This window comes from Phyllostomus discolor, chromosome 2 (genome assembly GCF_004126475.2).
Source record: "Phyllostomus discolor isolate MPI-MPIP mPhyDis1 chromosome 2, mPhyDis1.pri.v3, whole genome shotgun sequence".
Lineage (NCBI taxonomy): Eukaryota > Metazoa > Chordata > Mammalia > Chiroptera > Phyllostomidae > Phyllostomus > Phyllostomus discolor.
The window spans coordinates 4,734,005-4,749,598 of record NC_040904.2 but is presented as its reverse complement, the minus strand read 5'-3'; the positions used below and the strand labels follow the sequence as shown (position 1 = coordinate 4,749,598).

The window sequence follows — 15,594 nt, the reverse complement described above, 5'->3', positions numbered from 1 at the left end:
CCCTCGGCCCAACAGTGCACAGGGCACTGAGTTCCATACAAACTTCGAGCCCAGGAGAGGTCCTTCCCCAGCTGAGCCCCAGAGGAAACAAGAGCCCGGCCAACGCCCTGATCACAGCCCACCGAGACCCGAAGCGGAGCACCCACCCGAGCCGTGCCCGGAAACCCGACCCACGGAGCCTGCGAGATCATAAATGCAGGTGTGTTAAACGTCTAACTTTGTGGTAATATCGTTAAGTATCAAGAAATAATATGCTTACTTAATAAAGTCCTTCCAACACTGCCTGGTACTTTGCTGCAACCCTGATCTCCAACTACTCTTCACTACACAGCAGGCCAGCTTCAGGTGGCAGTAGCCATCGTTCTTCTCAGGCAAAACTCACGTGCCCAGTTGTTAACATTAACCACAGTCCGACCCTACATTTTCTAGTAGCCATTTTTACAAATTGCATTATTTCTCTTATTTCTGTTTCTATTGACTAAGTTTTCTGTTGTCTTCAAGTTCACTAATCTTTTCTTCTGTAATGTCTAATTTGTAATTAATCCCATATAGTGTATTTTTTTTTTTTCCTTTCACACATTAGTTTTCACCACCAAAAGTTTGATTTGGGTCTCTTTTATACCTTTCAAGTCCCTGCCTAACTTTTTAAGCATATGGAATAGAGTGATAATTGCTCTAATGTCCCTGCCTGTCAATTCTAACATCTGTCAGTTCTCAGTTGGTTTTAATGGATAAATATCCTAATTATAGGTCATGTTAACCCTGGTTATTGCACATTTAGTGATTTTTAATTGCATGAAGGATGTTACATGGTTGAGTGATGGGTTTTGTTGTATTTCTTTAGAGAGAGTTGGACTTCACAATGGCAGGCAATTATATTACTTCCAGATTAGTTTGCTAACTTTTTTGTCAGACAGAGCTAGATCAGTCTTTATCCAGAGACAGTTCCTGAGGCCCACTACAAACACTCCCTTCTGGAGTCTCGGCAAGCACGGCATCCAACATGACCTCTCTACTGTACCTATACAACAGTCAAGTATTTCCCAGCCCTGCGTGTGAGCTCTGAGATTTGCTCTGCCTTTAGTTTCCCAGTGACTTCCTTCACCCCAAAACTAGTCCTTTATGAAACTGTACCCTACATATGCACATCAGACCGGTATCCAGTCAAACATTTACAGGGACCACCAAGCTCTAGCCAGGTAGTTCAGCTGGCTACAGGGTTGTCTCAGTACACCAAGGTTGCAGGTCCACTCTCCCGTCACAGCACATAAAAGCAGCAACCAATGAATGCATAAATAACTGGAACAATAAATCTCCCCCCCCCCGCCTCTTTTTCTCTCTCTAAAATCAAGTCTTAAAAAATTAAAAGGACCTCTAAGAAGACCTGTGGAACTCTGCAGAGCTCCCCTCTCTCCAGAACTCTGCTTCTCACCTTAGAACCATGCTGGGACTCCCCCAACTCCGATCTGTGTTCCCTCAGCTTGGTGAGGCCACTGGGCTCTGTCCAGGACCCCTCGCTGCACTCAGACCTGCAAACCGCCTTCAGGCAGAAAGCCAGAGCATATGAGGGCCCACCTCATTTTTCCCCATCCGTCAGAGTCGCAGTTCTTCACTGCCTGTTGTTCGACGTCTGAAAATGGTGGTCCCATGTATTTTATCCAGTTCCCTAGCTTGTTACAGTGGAGGATAAATTCAGGATGTTACTGCCTTGTAATTAAAAGCAGGAGTCATGACTCCAGACACCGATTTTAAAGGAAATGCTTTGTAAGATACAACTCCTAAACATGTACACGCACACATCATCTATCACATCATCCCGTCTTTATTGTTATCGTGGAATACACCACTCTGTTGTCATTGTGTCTGGCTTCCTCTATTGCTTATTCTACATTTCACAATGGAATGCAAGCTCCGGGAGCACAGAGATCTGTCTATCTCACCACTCCTGCATCCCAACACCCAGAACATATCCTGGCCTAGAGCGGGTGCTCAAATTCTGCAACTTCATTCAATCAATAAGCAAACTGTTTTACAAGTATTTCACTTAATATATACTGGGAACTCTTCTCATTAGTAAATTCTGATCCAGACGCAGGTAACACTGACCCTGGAGAGTGCCTTAGAATTATCCATTATCTTCATTAACATCACCTAAGTAAAGGTTTTTAGTTGCAAACAAAAGAAACTAACTGGCTTTGTCGAAACTGAAAAGGAAGTTATTAAAGTATATGAGACAACTCACAGAAAACCCAGGAGGGCCAAGGCTGGAAGGCGACATAATCAAAAACAGCCAAAACTCAAATCACAGATCTGGTCCAGTGGAGCCAACCCAGGATTCAGTCCCTGCAACTTGTACAGATACCAGTGACACCGGGAAGTAAATGCTGCAGCTGGATCTGAGTCACTGCCACCTCTGGAAAACAGATGTAGCTGTGACCCCCCTCACTGCAAATCCCAGGCTTCTGAGGAGTGCAGTGCAGGTCACATGATTACATTCAAATTCCAAGACATGCAGACAAAGTGAGCAATTGGCTTCTACAATGGAATATTTCTATCCCCCACCAAGATTCTTAAGGTAAAGAATTCCGCAAACATTGAAAGCTGTTGAACGTTCTTGTTTATTATCCAAAAGTCTGACAAACTAGTAGCACAAGGCAGCAACTTCAGCATACCAGAACTTTCACCTAGTTCTTTAGTTAATGGGTTTTAGAAGCTGTTTTCCTCTTTGTTTTCTCTCTAATGTTCCGCTTTAGGACAGTAAACTGTTCACTGGGTTTTTATTATCTGGGGGAGCATACGCAGTCCACTATGATTAACCTCAAGCCAACTTACTTCCCGGAATCTCAGTTTTGTAACTTACAAAACAGATACCAAAACAGATACCACCAACCACTTGCAGCGTTGCTGAGAAGATTAAAATAACTATAATGAATATGTACACAGCAGGCAATCAATTAGTAGTAGGTACTGCTACTATTATTAAATGATAGCTTACTTTAAGAGGAGAAACTCACTACGTAATTTACGCACACCTTTTTTTTATATGCCAACAGGTTGAAGATCCCAGATTCTTTTACTTTAGTACAAAATGTTATCTCCCTTAGCTCCCACATTACCAGAGACAGTGCAACAAGTAGCTTCAAACAGTCTAACATGCTGCCACCAAAACAAAGTTCAAGACGTAACGAGACAAACGGGCAGGAGGGAGAGAGGCAGGCCTATCCACCCTGACCACAAGCCATGCTTCCTTCCCTTTCTGGCCAGCGAGATCAGGCTGGACTGAAAAACTGTGGGAGGGCAAGGACCGTTTATGTCCATGGGACCGCTGTGTCACCACTGTGCCCCAAAGCGTAGCATGGGACCTGCCAGAGACACTTTCCCTAAAATTTGAATATTTGCTTTTCTAAATATTTACTACAGAAACTAAGTCACTGAGAAAGGTTTCAGAAGTGTTTTAAAACAAAACACTTGGTAAGCTTTAGAAAGTTCACTCTCCTGCCCTGGCCAGGTGGCTCAGTTGGCTGGAGCACCGTCCCGTCCACCAAAAAGTTTGCAAGTTCCATTCCAGTCAGGGCGCATGCCTAGGTTGTGGGTTCAAGTCCCCAACCAGGGTGTGTATGAGGGGCAACTGATGAATGTTTCTCTCTTCCTCTTTCTCTCTCCCCCCAACTCTCTCCCTCCACCCCCAAACCCCTATTGTCTCTAAAATCAATAAACATATCCTCGGGTGAGGGTTTTTTTTTTTTTTAAAGTTCATTCTTCTGAAAAGAACAGCTTTAATAATTTTCTAGCCACAAAATTCATTCTTTGGAAAATCCATCCAAACAATGAACTTTCCCTCAATCATTCTTCTTCTTGTCATCAAAACTTGAAGAAGTTAAAAGCCAAAAAGCATCCAATAAACCACTTTCATTTTTCCAACACTTTTTAAATAAAGTGAAGCTAGAGCTTTTTTTAAAATGTGAATCTAACAGCTACTACGAATGCTGGATTGACATTCCAGATATAATTGTTGAATGAACATCAACCACTCTGTTGGCTAGGAATCATGAAGAATATCCACAAGTTAAAACCACAACTTAAAACCACTCCAAATGACCACTGAGGACTGTACCTGTTTCAGCAAACTACTAAAATTATACACTCCTTGAAAAACAGGCACAATCTTTCCACCCTATAATCTAGCCTCTGACATATACTAGATATTTCATATGCATTTGAATTACTAGTCCATGAGTAAAGAATTGTGTCTTTTTTCTGGCTATTAAGAGCTTTCCAATCCTCTCTTGAAAAAGATAGGATTCACCTTTTTCTTTTCCGCAAGGCTCCCATATTCTCTAGCCATCCATCTCTCTCTCTCTCTAAAATTAAATAAAATCTAAGAGGGGGAGGGGGAGAACAACGTGTGAGAGATATATCAATCCGCTGCCTCTCACACGCCCCCAGCTGGGGACCTGGCCCTCAACCCAGGCACGTGTCTGTCTCTCATTCTGTCACACACATACTCATACAGGCTGTTTCCCTCCACTTCCACCAACACGGGCTGCCCACGTGACCTACTCCAGGGGACTGTCAACTCCCCAGGTTCCACTGCAACAAGCCTAGCCAATCTTCCGGCCCGAGATCAAGGCCCACCTCCTCCACAAGGCAGGCTCAAGTTCTTAGAATTGGCTTACTTCCTATGTTCTTCTAGTCTTTCATATGCCAGTGCCTCTCCTTGCCAGCAGCCAAGGTCTTGTTAATGTTGCCTGCATACACACAACTATCTCAACGCTAGCAGTAGAGGAAAGCAAACCCTACTCACTTCTGTAGTCAAAGCTTGTACCACCACAATTCACATACACAGAGGACTACCGTTTACTCAATTGAAGAGTAATAAGAATCCCCTTTTACAATTATCAAAGCATTTACAATGTATCAAAACACCAGTTTTTTTATCCAACAGAGTTCAGAAAAATCAGAAAGTATTTTATCTATATCTAACAAAATTGAGTATTTTTATTAAAGTACAAGACTTACAGTACAACTTACAACATTCAAACTCACTCAAATTAAAGAAATAAGTAACCAAACAACTAAATATCATTACTCGCCTATCAAACTGACAAAGATTTAAAACTTTGAAAATACCAGATCTGGGGAACTGTGCACACTCAGGGCAGATAAAGCACACACTGATGCTTTTTTTTTTCTTTGTTGTAATTTATTTCAGGGAGAGAGGAGGGAAAGAAAGAAGGGAGAAGGAAGGGACAGAGCAACATCGATTTGTTTTTCCACTTACTTGTGCCTTCGCAGGTTGATTCTTTTATGGGCTCTGAGCAAGGATCGAACCTGCAGCTTTGGTGTATTGAGATGATGCTCTAACCAACTGAGCTACCAGGCCAGGGTTTGGTGCTCCTTTTTGGAAGACAATTTGGCAGTACATATTCAAATGTGCATATACGTAGTGAAAGAGCAAATTCCACTTATAAATGGGTATCGCATAACTAATGCTAACGGACCAGCTATATATACAAGGACACACACTGCAGCACTACTTAAAATAGCAAAAGCATGAAAACGATGTAAGTTCTCTTTACCAGATTCACAACATGGAATATTTCCCAATCATTGAATAACAGGTACATGAGAATATTTCTAAGATCAAGAATCTGAGGTTTCAAAACTGTGTTCAGCATGATCCCATTTGTTTTTGACTTCAAGTGCACGGACACTGTGCAAGTACATACACACACACACTTCCCACAATGTCTATGTGTATGACATGTTTAATATGTGTAACTGTAGATATATGTATGCATAAGACTTTTCTGGTAGGAAAAACTGAACAGCTATTAAATACCTACAGAGCATACGGGGAGGGGCAATTTTTGACACCATTCTATATGGTTTCATCTTTTTTTTAAACCATGAGTATGTATGACTAGTTTAAAAATTATAATTCCCTAGGTGATCAGAGCAATACTTTATATGTTTGATACGCTGTAAGACTGCTCAAATAGGAGCCCTAAAGAGATGGTAAAACACTAACAAAAAAAGGAAACTCTTTCTACTCCAGTAGATACCCAGTCAAGCCAGTGGGCCCTCAGCAAAACTAACCAGTTCCACCAGCAACACTCTAGGTGATGGGAGGCCAGCAAGCGCCAGTCTAACGCTACCAACCCCTGGCCACCAAGCTTCCAGCACCTTCCCGAGATGACAGTACAGCCGACATTTCTCAAACCCGCCCTTCCCTTTCCTTGGCAAGGACACATGTGCCCTACTCTCCCCACCCCTTCCAAAATAGCTTTCTCATTAGTGCAGGTGCTAATCTCCAATTTTTAAAAATGACAGCCAGCTAATTGATTAAAACAAAGTTTTTTAACCTGATAACAGATAATAAAAGACATTCCTCTGGGAGTGTTTCCATTTTCAATTATGGAATCCAACTCTTACCTTAACCTAAAAAAATAAATTCAATAGAGAGAATTGCAAGCAAACCAGATGCAAAAGAAAATAATAATTTGGGTACAAGACCTACCTTTGTTCCTTCTGACATGCTGAGGAAAAACTTCCCTATCACCTACCCCAGTGATTTTCAAGCAGTGTGCCTCAAGAATTTTTTAAACACGCAATACCTGACTATTTGGTCAGGGCGCTGACCTCTTTTCCCTTAGACTGTCAAAAATATGACAACAGTCAATGCACAACAGCCATCCAATGTGACTGAATCAAAACCATACCTATTTTTTGTCAGATTGGCAAAAAATACATTTTTGGTGAGCCACAGAATTGGAGTAGTTTGTGTGCACCACGAGATGAAAAAGGATGGAAATCACTGATCTACCCTGTAGATGCACTCACTACCCTGCCGACCACAGCATCAACACTAACAATGCCCTACTTAAAACCTCAACTTCCCACCTGTGAACACTCAATTGATAAACTTGAACTGTTTTTCTAAAAGGCTTGCAAGTGAGCCAACCAATGAGCTCACATACCAAAAAGCAGCATATCTGAGAATGACGGGTATCCCTATAAAACCCCAGTGCAGTTGGTTGTCAGTCCTCTGTCCCTTTTTTTGCAAAAAGGACACAGAACTAGGAGTCAGGAAAGCATGTAGTAGTACCAGACCTGTTATTCTGAGGCGCTGGTTAGTAATTCAGTTACTCTGTATCCATTTCCCTCTCTAAGAGAGTGAACTACATCAATGTTTCTCAAAATGTTTCTACAGTATCGGGATTAATTACGTGAAGCCCTTTTGGGAAAGCAGGTTCCAGAGGAGGAAAGCCCACTTGGACAAGTCCTCCAGGAGACTATTTGGAAGCCATTAGTTTCTCAGGTCTCTACCAGATCTAAAAGTGCTCTACAGAGTTCAAAGGAATCCTACATCTTACTTTTTTTTTCAGACCCACAGATTTTAAAGAGGAAGATATTAGACAGTTAATGCAACATCACTGCTACCAATCACCTTTGCAACTTCAGCGACTGGAACATTTACTGCCATCCGCTGAGGGTATCAGCAGGAACACATACAGTGTAGTTGAGACTATTAAAATGAAATCCAAAAGCTTGGATTCCAGGTAATGTTTACATACAGTACAGTCACGGCAATCAAGAATCGTATTTCTAGCAGAAAATACTGCTAGTAAAATGTGCTATTAGACTCAAAATTTCTTCACTACTAACAGTTTTGCTACATTTTTTCTAATCTGACTATATATGTATAAACTACATATGCTGAATAATGATGAGGTACTGGAACTTGCACACCATAGTTTAAAATATTGATGACCAAATGTAAAAAAAAAAATTAATTAGTGCAGTAAGTTGTCTTCTCAAAAGTTTATTTCTGCAAGTTTCTCCCCAAACATCTGAAAGTATGACAGGTAATTTCTCATAATCTCCCATTCTCCTCTTCAATAGAAACGGATTTTCAACCAGACAACTACCAAAAACCACATATCCCAGCCTCCTTTGCAGCTAAATGTGGCCACCTGACTAAGTTCTGACCAACAGGGGTAAACAAAAGTATAAACCAGTGTAAAATCCACATTTGTCTTTAAAGGGAGGGCATGCACCTTCCCAAGGCCCTGTTCCTGGACTGTGGGTGTGCTGGGGAGCCATGTCATGCTACACAGAGAGAGACGTCTCTTCAACATGGGAAAGAAGAAGGACGGCAGAAACCAAGGTCCCTACACCTTGGAACCACATCAGCCTTAGACTGCTTACACTTACTTAAGAAATCAACCTCTTGTTTGTCACTGTATTCAAAACATAGACCCAATCTCGTGTTCTAACCAATGCATACAGAAAGTTTAAATTTGTAATAAATATTAAATTATAGCTACTTGCTAACTCAATAAAGCTGAAAATAACTATCGATTCTTGGGCGACTCCACTACTGAAATTATTGCTACTGTATCAGCTTGTATTAATATGGCATTTTACACTTTTGCAAAGCACCTCATTACAGTATCTCATTTCACATTCTTGAAATCCTGGGCAGGGCAGCTGGCACTGTGCACATTTGGCATACAGGATACTGAAGCCAAAGAAGCTACTTTGTCCCAGATTGCACAACGAAGGAGAGGCAGTCAAACAGGACTCAGCACAGGTTCCTCATTCCATCCTTCTGTGTGCACGCCTTTTCATATACCCACGCTGCATGCCAGGCACCAGTTACAGGCGCACTCAAGAAAGCATTGCTCCTGTCCAGATGCACCTCACAATCTAACGGAGTAAGGGAACGAACGCTGCACAGCTCTCTGCGATAAGGGCTGTGAGAAGAGCAGGCTCCTGTAAGATCGCCTGGCCAAGAACAGACTTGGAGTGTGGGGAAGGCCTTTCCAAAGTAGTAGCCATTTATGCTGAGGCCAGAAGGATGAGTATGAATGAAGAGGAAGGGTGGGAAAGGGGGAGAAGAAGGCTATTAAGAAATTTATGTACAGTATGAACCCTCACAAAAACATTAAGGTAAGTACCGGTGACCTCACTTTACCGCTTAAGATGCTGCATGAACTCACTGTGTTAAAGGCCACACTGCCGGTGAGTGTCAGGTCCTGCTGAGATTCCAGACCTGCCTGACTGGAGCCTCTGCCAGGTCCATCTCCAAGGCCAGTTCTCTCCTCTTCCCACAGCACCACGCTACCTCAACCACTATCAACACCCAGTTATCAAGCCGATTTTAAACAGATGTCACAATTCCATGTTTTTACCCAAATACATGTGTTAAGTGCCAACCTTAACCACAGACATCCATAGAGCAAACAAAATCAATCCCTGTCATTGGGTATTTTACACACACACACACACACACACACACATATGCTGTGTACACCTATAAACATACCTACACACACACATTTAGAAAAATCAGGGGGTTACTTAATGAACAGGGATGTTATCTGAAATAGAGGTGATGCTGAAAATCAGTTTCATTCCATGTTAAACCAGCTCACTAATCCCCCCCACACACAAAATCAATTTAAACAAGCATTTCAATCATAGGGAGATAAAACTCAAAACAATGCATCAATTCAAGAGATGCAATTTAAGCTATTATGCACTATGCATGATGCATATATGTGCACATGTCCCTCAAACAAAAATATGCATGTAACTTGTCAAAACTTTAACGGTGATACAAACTTTTAAAAATAATCTTCTAGAAGAGAGGGCACATAGCTCTGGTAGGAGAATCAATTGCTAAGAAGCCAGAATGGTTCTGTATTAGCAAAAAGTACACCTACAAGGAACCACATCATTTTAGATGTTTGTTCAATGTACTGTTATTATCGCCAATAAAGAATCTTAACTCCTTATACAACTCTAGAAGTAGGATCTCAAAGCAAATGCATCACTATTAAAAAAACATGTTAGCTGGTTTATACAAATCAGCATTTCCAAAATTTTTGTTTTCATATACCAAAAAGTGAAAGTAAGACTGCCTGTAGCCTTTAGGTTAGGAAACAAGACTTGTCTTTATTTACCTAATATGAACCTTAATTGTTTCAGTTATGTGAAGTCAACATTTCACATTCACATAACCAATGCTAAACTTTACAGGTCTAGCTTAACATTACAACATTGACATAGGCAAGACTTCAAAAGATTTCTTCATTTAGGGGCAAATGAAAAGGAATTTTAGGAGCTTTAAATAACTTGATTATTTTTCCAAGTAACTGAACACCAATTTTAACCACCCGAAACTGCTAGTCCAAAATTATGCAAGCCCTGGGCTATGCATCACCAAGTCTTCTCTGGCCACCAAGGCACTGCCCAGTCGCCACAGTAACCCATGGTAGCAAGTCCTTTCCCTGGCACAGTCACTGCGTGTAGCGCGCTCTTCTGCAAGGCCCACAGCTCGCTGGCTGCGGCAAGTGTCAGGTTTCAGGTGACACGTTTGATAGTTTCAAGCAGTATCTTTACTTCTAAAAAGAAAATATACACGAGTTTCTGGAGGTAAAACCACCAGAATTCTCAACACAAATTCTTAGCTCACAGTTTAAATTACTGATAAGGAATATAACAAGCTAAAAGACTCTCTAAAATTGGGGAGAAAAGAAACAAGATCTTCATGAAGAGTCTTTCTGGGAGTTTCTGGGTTTTGCTGGGTTTAGATGGTAAAGGATTTCTCTTGGGGGATAAGGGGTTTGGCTGAGAGAGTGTGTGTGTGTGTGTACACAGAAAATGTGCAAGCTCTTTGAAATAGACAACAGTGAATGCTGAATCAAAGCTGACACACACTTTATCACAAATATCAACTCACAAATGAAGCCCCCTGTTCAATTAATCTTATATTTAATGTTATGTATAAGGCAACTCCCTTCTCATAATGAAGTTACTTCTATCCAAATTTTCTCCCAGTAACTACCGACACCTGCCAGCAATAAACACACATGTGAAAACATCCTGGGAAGACTAGATTTCTAAGCTATTTCTTATTTTTTTAATTGTTTTCAAGTAGTACTCAAAATTCAATACAAACTACCCTTTTCTTTCTTTGTATAGTTTCAGAACAAAATGCATGCCCAAGGTCATTCTGTATCATGTGTTATAACAAGTTATCTTACATTTTGCTTCTGCAGATAAACATTCATACCACTATAAAAACCTATATAAATTCTTTAAATACTAGTTGCTACACTTACCACTCCCCACCCCACTACTTTAAATCATGAACACAATAACTCTCTCTAAATAAACTAAAGGACAACATTCTAGATGGAGGAAAAAAATTCTAACCAAGGGTCTTTTTTTACTACCCACCTTCCCGAAACAGGACACTGCATTCAAATGGAATGTTTTCATTTATTTGGAATGTTAGTGCCTCTAAAAGACTAAACTAAGTTTTTGAAAGTCATTATTAAGTTTTTTGGCCCCAACACACAGTAATTTTGTGTTTGTTAAGTTTCTAACAGGTCCCAACTAAATGTCTTTAAAGTACGTTTAAGAAATGATCTTAGGCCTAAATTGCAAATCCCTAGCGATTAAAAACTCACTGTATCACTTAGTCCATCTCCCACTCATAGCAATAATGATGCTTCATTCAAATCTATTCCTTCAAACCCAAAATCCTTTTTAGATCTCAAATAAGAAAGTGTGCCTTCACTTCACAGACACAGGGGTGGCCCTATCTAGGCTTATGTCTCTTACGAACTTTATGTTCTACTGTTTTAGAACAGAACCTGGTGGAGACACGGACAAGAGTCCCTAACTTCCTGGCAAGGTTTGAAGTCTAGATTTGAAGAGCCACCAAAAGCACCACTGCTATAGCAAGGCGAATCCTCCAAAAGCACTGGGGTATTTTAAATCAAAGTCCTTTGTATCTTAAAAAATCTTAACTATCTCCAAGTAAACTTTTTTCCAAGAATCTACAATTTCTTTCAAACTATCTTCTTCAGATTAAAATCAGCATCCGAAATTTTAATTTGTCTCAAATTTATAGTCTATCTGAAAATATTCTCTTAATGTAACTAACCAATTAGAACGAGAAATTTAACAAAAGCTGAAGAAAATTCCTCTGAATTATTAAACACCCCAAAATCGAAGTTTTAAATATAACCATTCTTAAGCACTGTATATGAAAAGTATAAGGGGGTTACAGGAAAAAAATCTATGTATTCAAAGATTTTAAAAAATGACTAAACATAACTTCACACAAAACTTTCTTATGACTCAACAATACTTATGCCTATAATTAAAACTAAGTGTGAAGAACAGAACGCACCAAAGAATATTTTTTAATTCCATTCAAAAAATAGTCTACGTGGTTTTCTGGGTGGGCAGGGGGACTGGCCCGTTTCATGGGGAGGGCCCCAACCACAAAGTCAAGTCCACTGCATACGTGGACACGATCTCTAGGTTAGAACCCTGAGTCATTACACACGGATCGCCTCGAATGTGCCAAGCATTTCTAACACTGAACTATAAGCTGGTGACTAGGAGCCTGGGCAGGCTGACTCGACAGCTGGCTCCCAGAGTTCCTGCTGCGTGACCTTGGATGAGCCCCGGCTCAGTTTCCTCATCTGTGAAATGGGTAACAGTCTGTACCGCAGGGTAAGCCAGCACACACATGTCAAGTCCCGAGAAGAGTACGTGGCACTTTCCGTCCCAATCATTAAACCAGTGTGAAACGTGTTTTAAGGTGTATTTTTCTGATAACTCGATAAATTAAGTGGAATTCAAGAACCACGAAGTGCTGCATCTAGATTACAGGACCCACATAATCTACGTTTGAAAGAAAAGCACAGTCAAGTAGTCGGAGTCACTAATTTTGCCATTTTTAACCATTTCAGACTAGGGAGGGGCCTTTCGCTAAGTGTTCAGATATTCGGCAGTTTCCGTGCATCTGAGCGAGAGCAGGCCGGGGTCTGTAAATAGACTCGTGAAGTTCTGCTGCAATACCCAGGTATCAATTATAATTCACTCCGATTCTCCGCCACCAACTCCTCCCGGCTGCCAGGCGGGTCACCACTCCATCCCGAGTGGCCGGGAGAGCGTGCACTCCCCGCACAACTTCGGGGCACGCCGGCCGCCCTCGCCCCGGAACACACCCCGAAGGGCCGCGGAGGGACTGAGCTCGCGACCTTCCCCGGCGCGTCGCCCGGCAGCCAGCCCCATTTTCTTAACCCGTGCATTGTCCTTGCGGAGAACCCCGGCGGTTCCCACACTGGAGGGGGCCGAGAGGAGGGACGAGGGAGGAGCTGGGGGAAGAGGATGAGGAGGAAGAGGAGGAGGAGGAAGACAACCTCCTCCCCTCAGCTCGGGCGACCAGTGAAGGTCTGGCGCTTTCTCCGGCCCCTGAGGCCCCGGCTCCCGGGAGGCCGCGGCCCCCGCTCCCACCCTCTGCAACTTTCCCTCCGCTCGCACCCGCCTCTCCTCCGGGACCGGGCCAGTCGGCTCCCTCCCCGGCGGCCAGCCCCGAGCCGCGGCGCCTCCTCCTAAAATGGCAGGTCCCTCCCTCCACCCGGCCGGCCTCGGCACGGGCCCGGCTGCAGGCCGCGGGGGGAGCCGGGCGCCTGGCCGGGCGGGGCCGCGGCCGGGCCGGACACTCACCAGGACGATGGCGGGGCGCTCGCGCCGCTCCCTCCGGTGAGTCTCAGCCTCGGGCTCCCGCCGCTGCACTCCCGCCGCGGCCTCCGCAGCCAGCGCCGCCCGGTCGCCTCTCTCCGCCCCCGGCGCTCCCGGCTCCGCGGCCGATCCGCAGCCTCCTCAGTCTCTGTCCGGCTGGCAGTTCCAGCGGCGCCCGGGGCCGGGGAGGCGACAGCCCCCTCCCCGGCAAATACCGCAGTCCCCGGACCCCGGCTCCCGGCGGCGGGGCCGCGCGGCCCGGCCCGCGCTGAGGGCGCGGTGGCGAGGCCGGCCGCCGATGCGCGGCCGCTCCGGCAGCTTCTTCCCGAGGAAGATTTTGTAAATCTCACAAAATGGCGCGCGCTCCAAACCTGCGCAGCCAGAAGCGCCGGGCCGGGCGGTGGCGGCGGCGGCGGCGGCGGCGGCAGCTCCGCCAGGAGAGCCCGAACCGCCCGCCCCCGAGTGCCCGCACAGACAGACAGACACTCACACGCACGCACACTCGCCCGCGCACACGCTCACTCACACACACTCTCACACTCACACCGGGCCCGCCCGCTCGCCGGCGGCAGCAGCGGCACCAACAGCAGCAGCAGGAACAGCAGCAGCAGCAGAAGCGGCGGCGGCGGCGGCGGCGCCCGCACCCCCCGCTCGGGGTGTCCGCTCCCTGAGCCCGACCTGAGCCGCGATCAGCAGCAGCGACGGCAGCAGTCTCCCCGGATCCCCCCGCCGCTCTTGCCGCCGCCACCCCCGCCTCACTCCAATGGGGCTTTTTATTATTATTCGGGCGGGAAGCGAAAGGGTTTAAAAAAAAACCAACCAACAAAATGGCGACGGACCGACCCGGTCGCTATAGCAACTGTCAATCAAAACGCAAAACCCCGGCTGACGTGCTGACGTCCTCCTCCCGCCCCACGGCCCAAGCCGGTGGGCGGGGCCTGTTGCTCGGGCAACGGCAGATTCCGTTCCCTCCTTTCCCTCTCCCCCTCCGTCCCCAACCAACCACCCAACCCCCCTCAGGTCACGTGAAGGATAAATTCGGAGCTCGGCCCCCTACGAGTGTCAGAGGAGGGCGCGTGATTCGCTCGGGGGAGGGGAGAGAAGGGGGACGGCTGGGCAGAGGGAGGGAAGGGGAAGGATAGAGAAAGGGGGGGGCGAGGCGGCGGCCGGGCCTGTACGCGAGAGCCCGCCGCCTCCCCGGCAGCCTGGCCGCACCCCGCGCCCGCGCCGACTGCGGCCTGGGGAGCGCGCGCGCGGCCTCTGCGCCTCCGCCCCCAGAGCCCCACGCTTCCGCGTCGTGCGCCCGCAGCCCCGCCCGCGCGCGCGGGGGAGGGGGCCGGACTCTGCGTCCGCGCGGAGACCCGGGAAGCCCACCCGTGCGCGCTCGGGCCGGGGGTTCTCACCTTCATCCCCAGGGGACGCGCCGGCCGCGGGACGGCATCCTGGGTGCGCACGCCGGCGCGTTTCAACTGTTCTTGGAAGGGCTGGCGTGCTCCCCTCGCCGGAAAATGCCCACGGAGGCCGCGGCGGGGGTGGGGAAGAGGCCGCCTCCGCGTTTCAGACATCTCAGGAATTCCGGACGCTTCGCCGGAATCCGGGATGCCCCTGCGGCTGACACCTTGATTAAATCATGGCACTCGTTTTGTGTAGCAACCAATGCCTATGTTCAGAAATTATGGACGGAGCCATCATAAAAACTTTTTTAGGCTGTGCACGCTCTCCCAGGCTTTCCACCTATTCAAGCCCCTACCCATTTTTCTGGGCTAAGCCTTGTATAGGAATGCCCCTTAAATTAATCCTGGAGCTGTTACTGTGTCCTTGTCGCTCAACACCTTGTTTTTCTTTCTTTTTCATGAACCATCTGTTTCCAGATTCTGAGTTCGCTCACAATTCTTTATTAGTACTCTAGCTTTCATTTATTTTTGTTCTATCCCTTCTTTCTGCATGAACGTTGCTAGGTGCGCTCCCCAGGCATTAAAATCTAGCTATACTAGTACTGGCTACTTTGTAATCAGACAGCCACTGGCTAGAAACTATTTT

At 45.5% G+C, this 15,594-nt stretch overlaps 1 protein-coding gene across 5 annotated transcripts in view; it reads right to left on the bottom strand.

Moving 5' to 3' along the window:
* Positions 1 to 15,175, bottom strand: part of DYRK1A (dual specificity tyrosine phosphorylation regulated kinase 1A) — a 134,643-nt gene extending 119,468 nt beyond the window's left edge. For 2 of the 5 annotated variants that reach the window (XM_028505226.2, XM_036017430.1), the window contains exon 1: positions 13,540 to 13,671. The gene's annotated coding sequence lies outside the window, so the exon portion shown is untranslated. Of the gene's footprint in view, positions 1 to 13,539; positions 13,672 to 14,957 lie in introns of those variants that run through there. The other 3 variants (XM_028505227.2, XM_036017429.1, XM_036017431.1) reach the window with 3 other exon arrangements.
* Between the last annotated feature and the right edge of the window lie 419 nt (positions 15,176 to 15,594).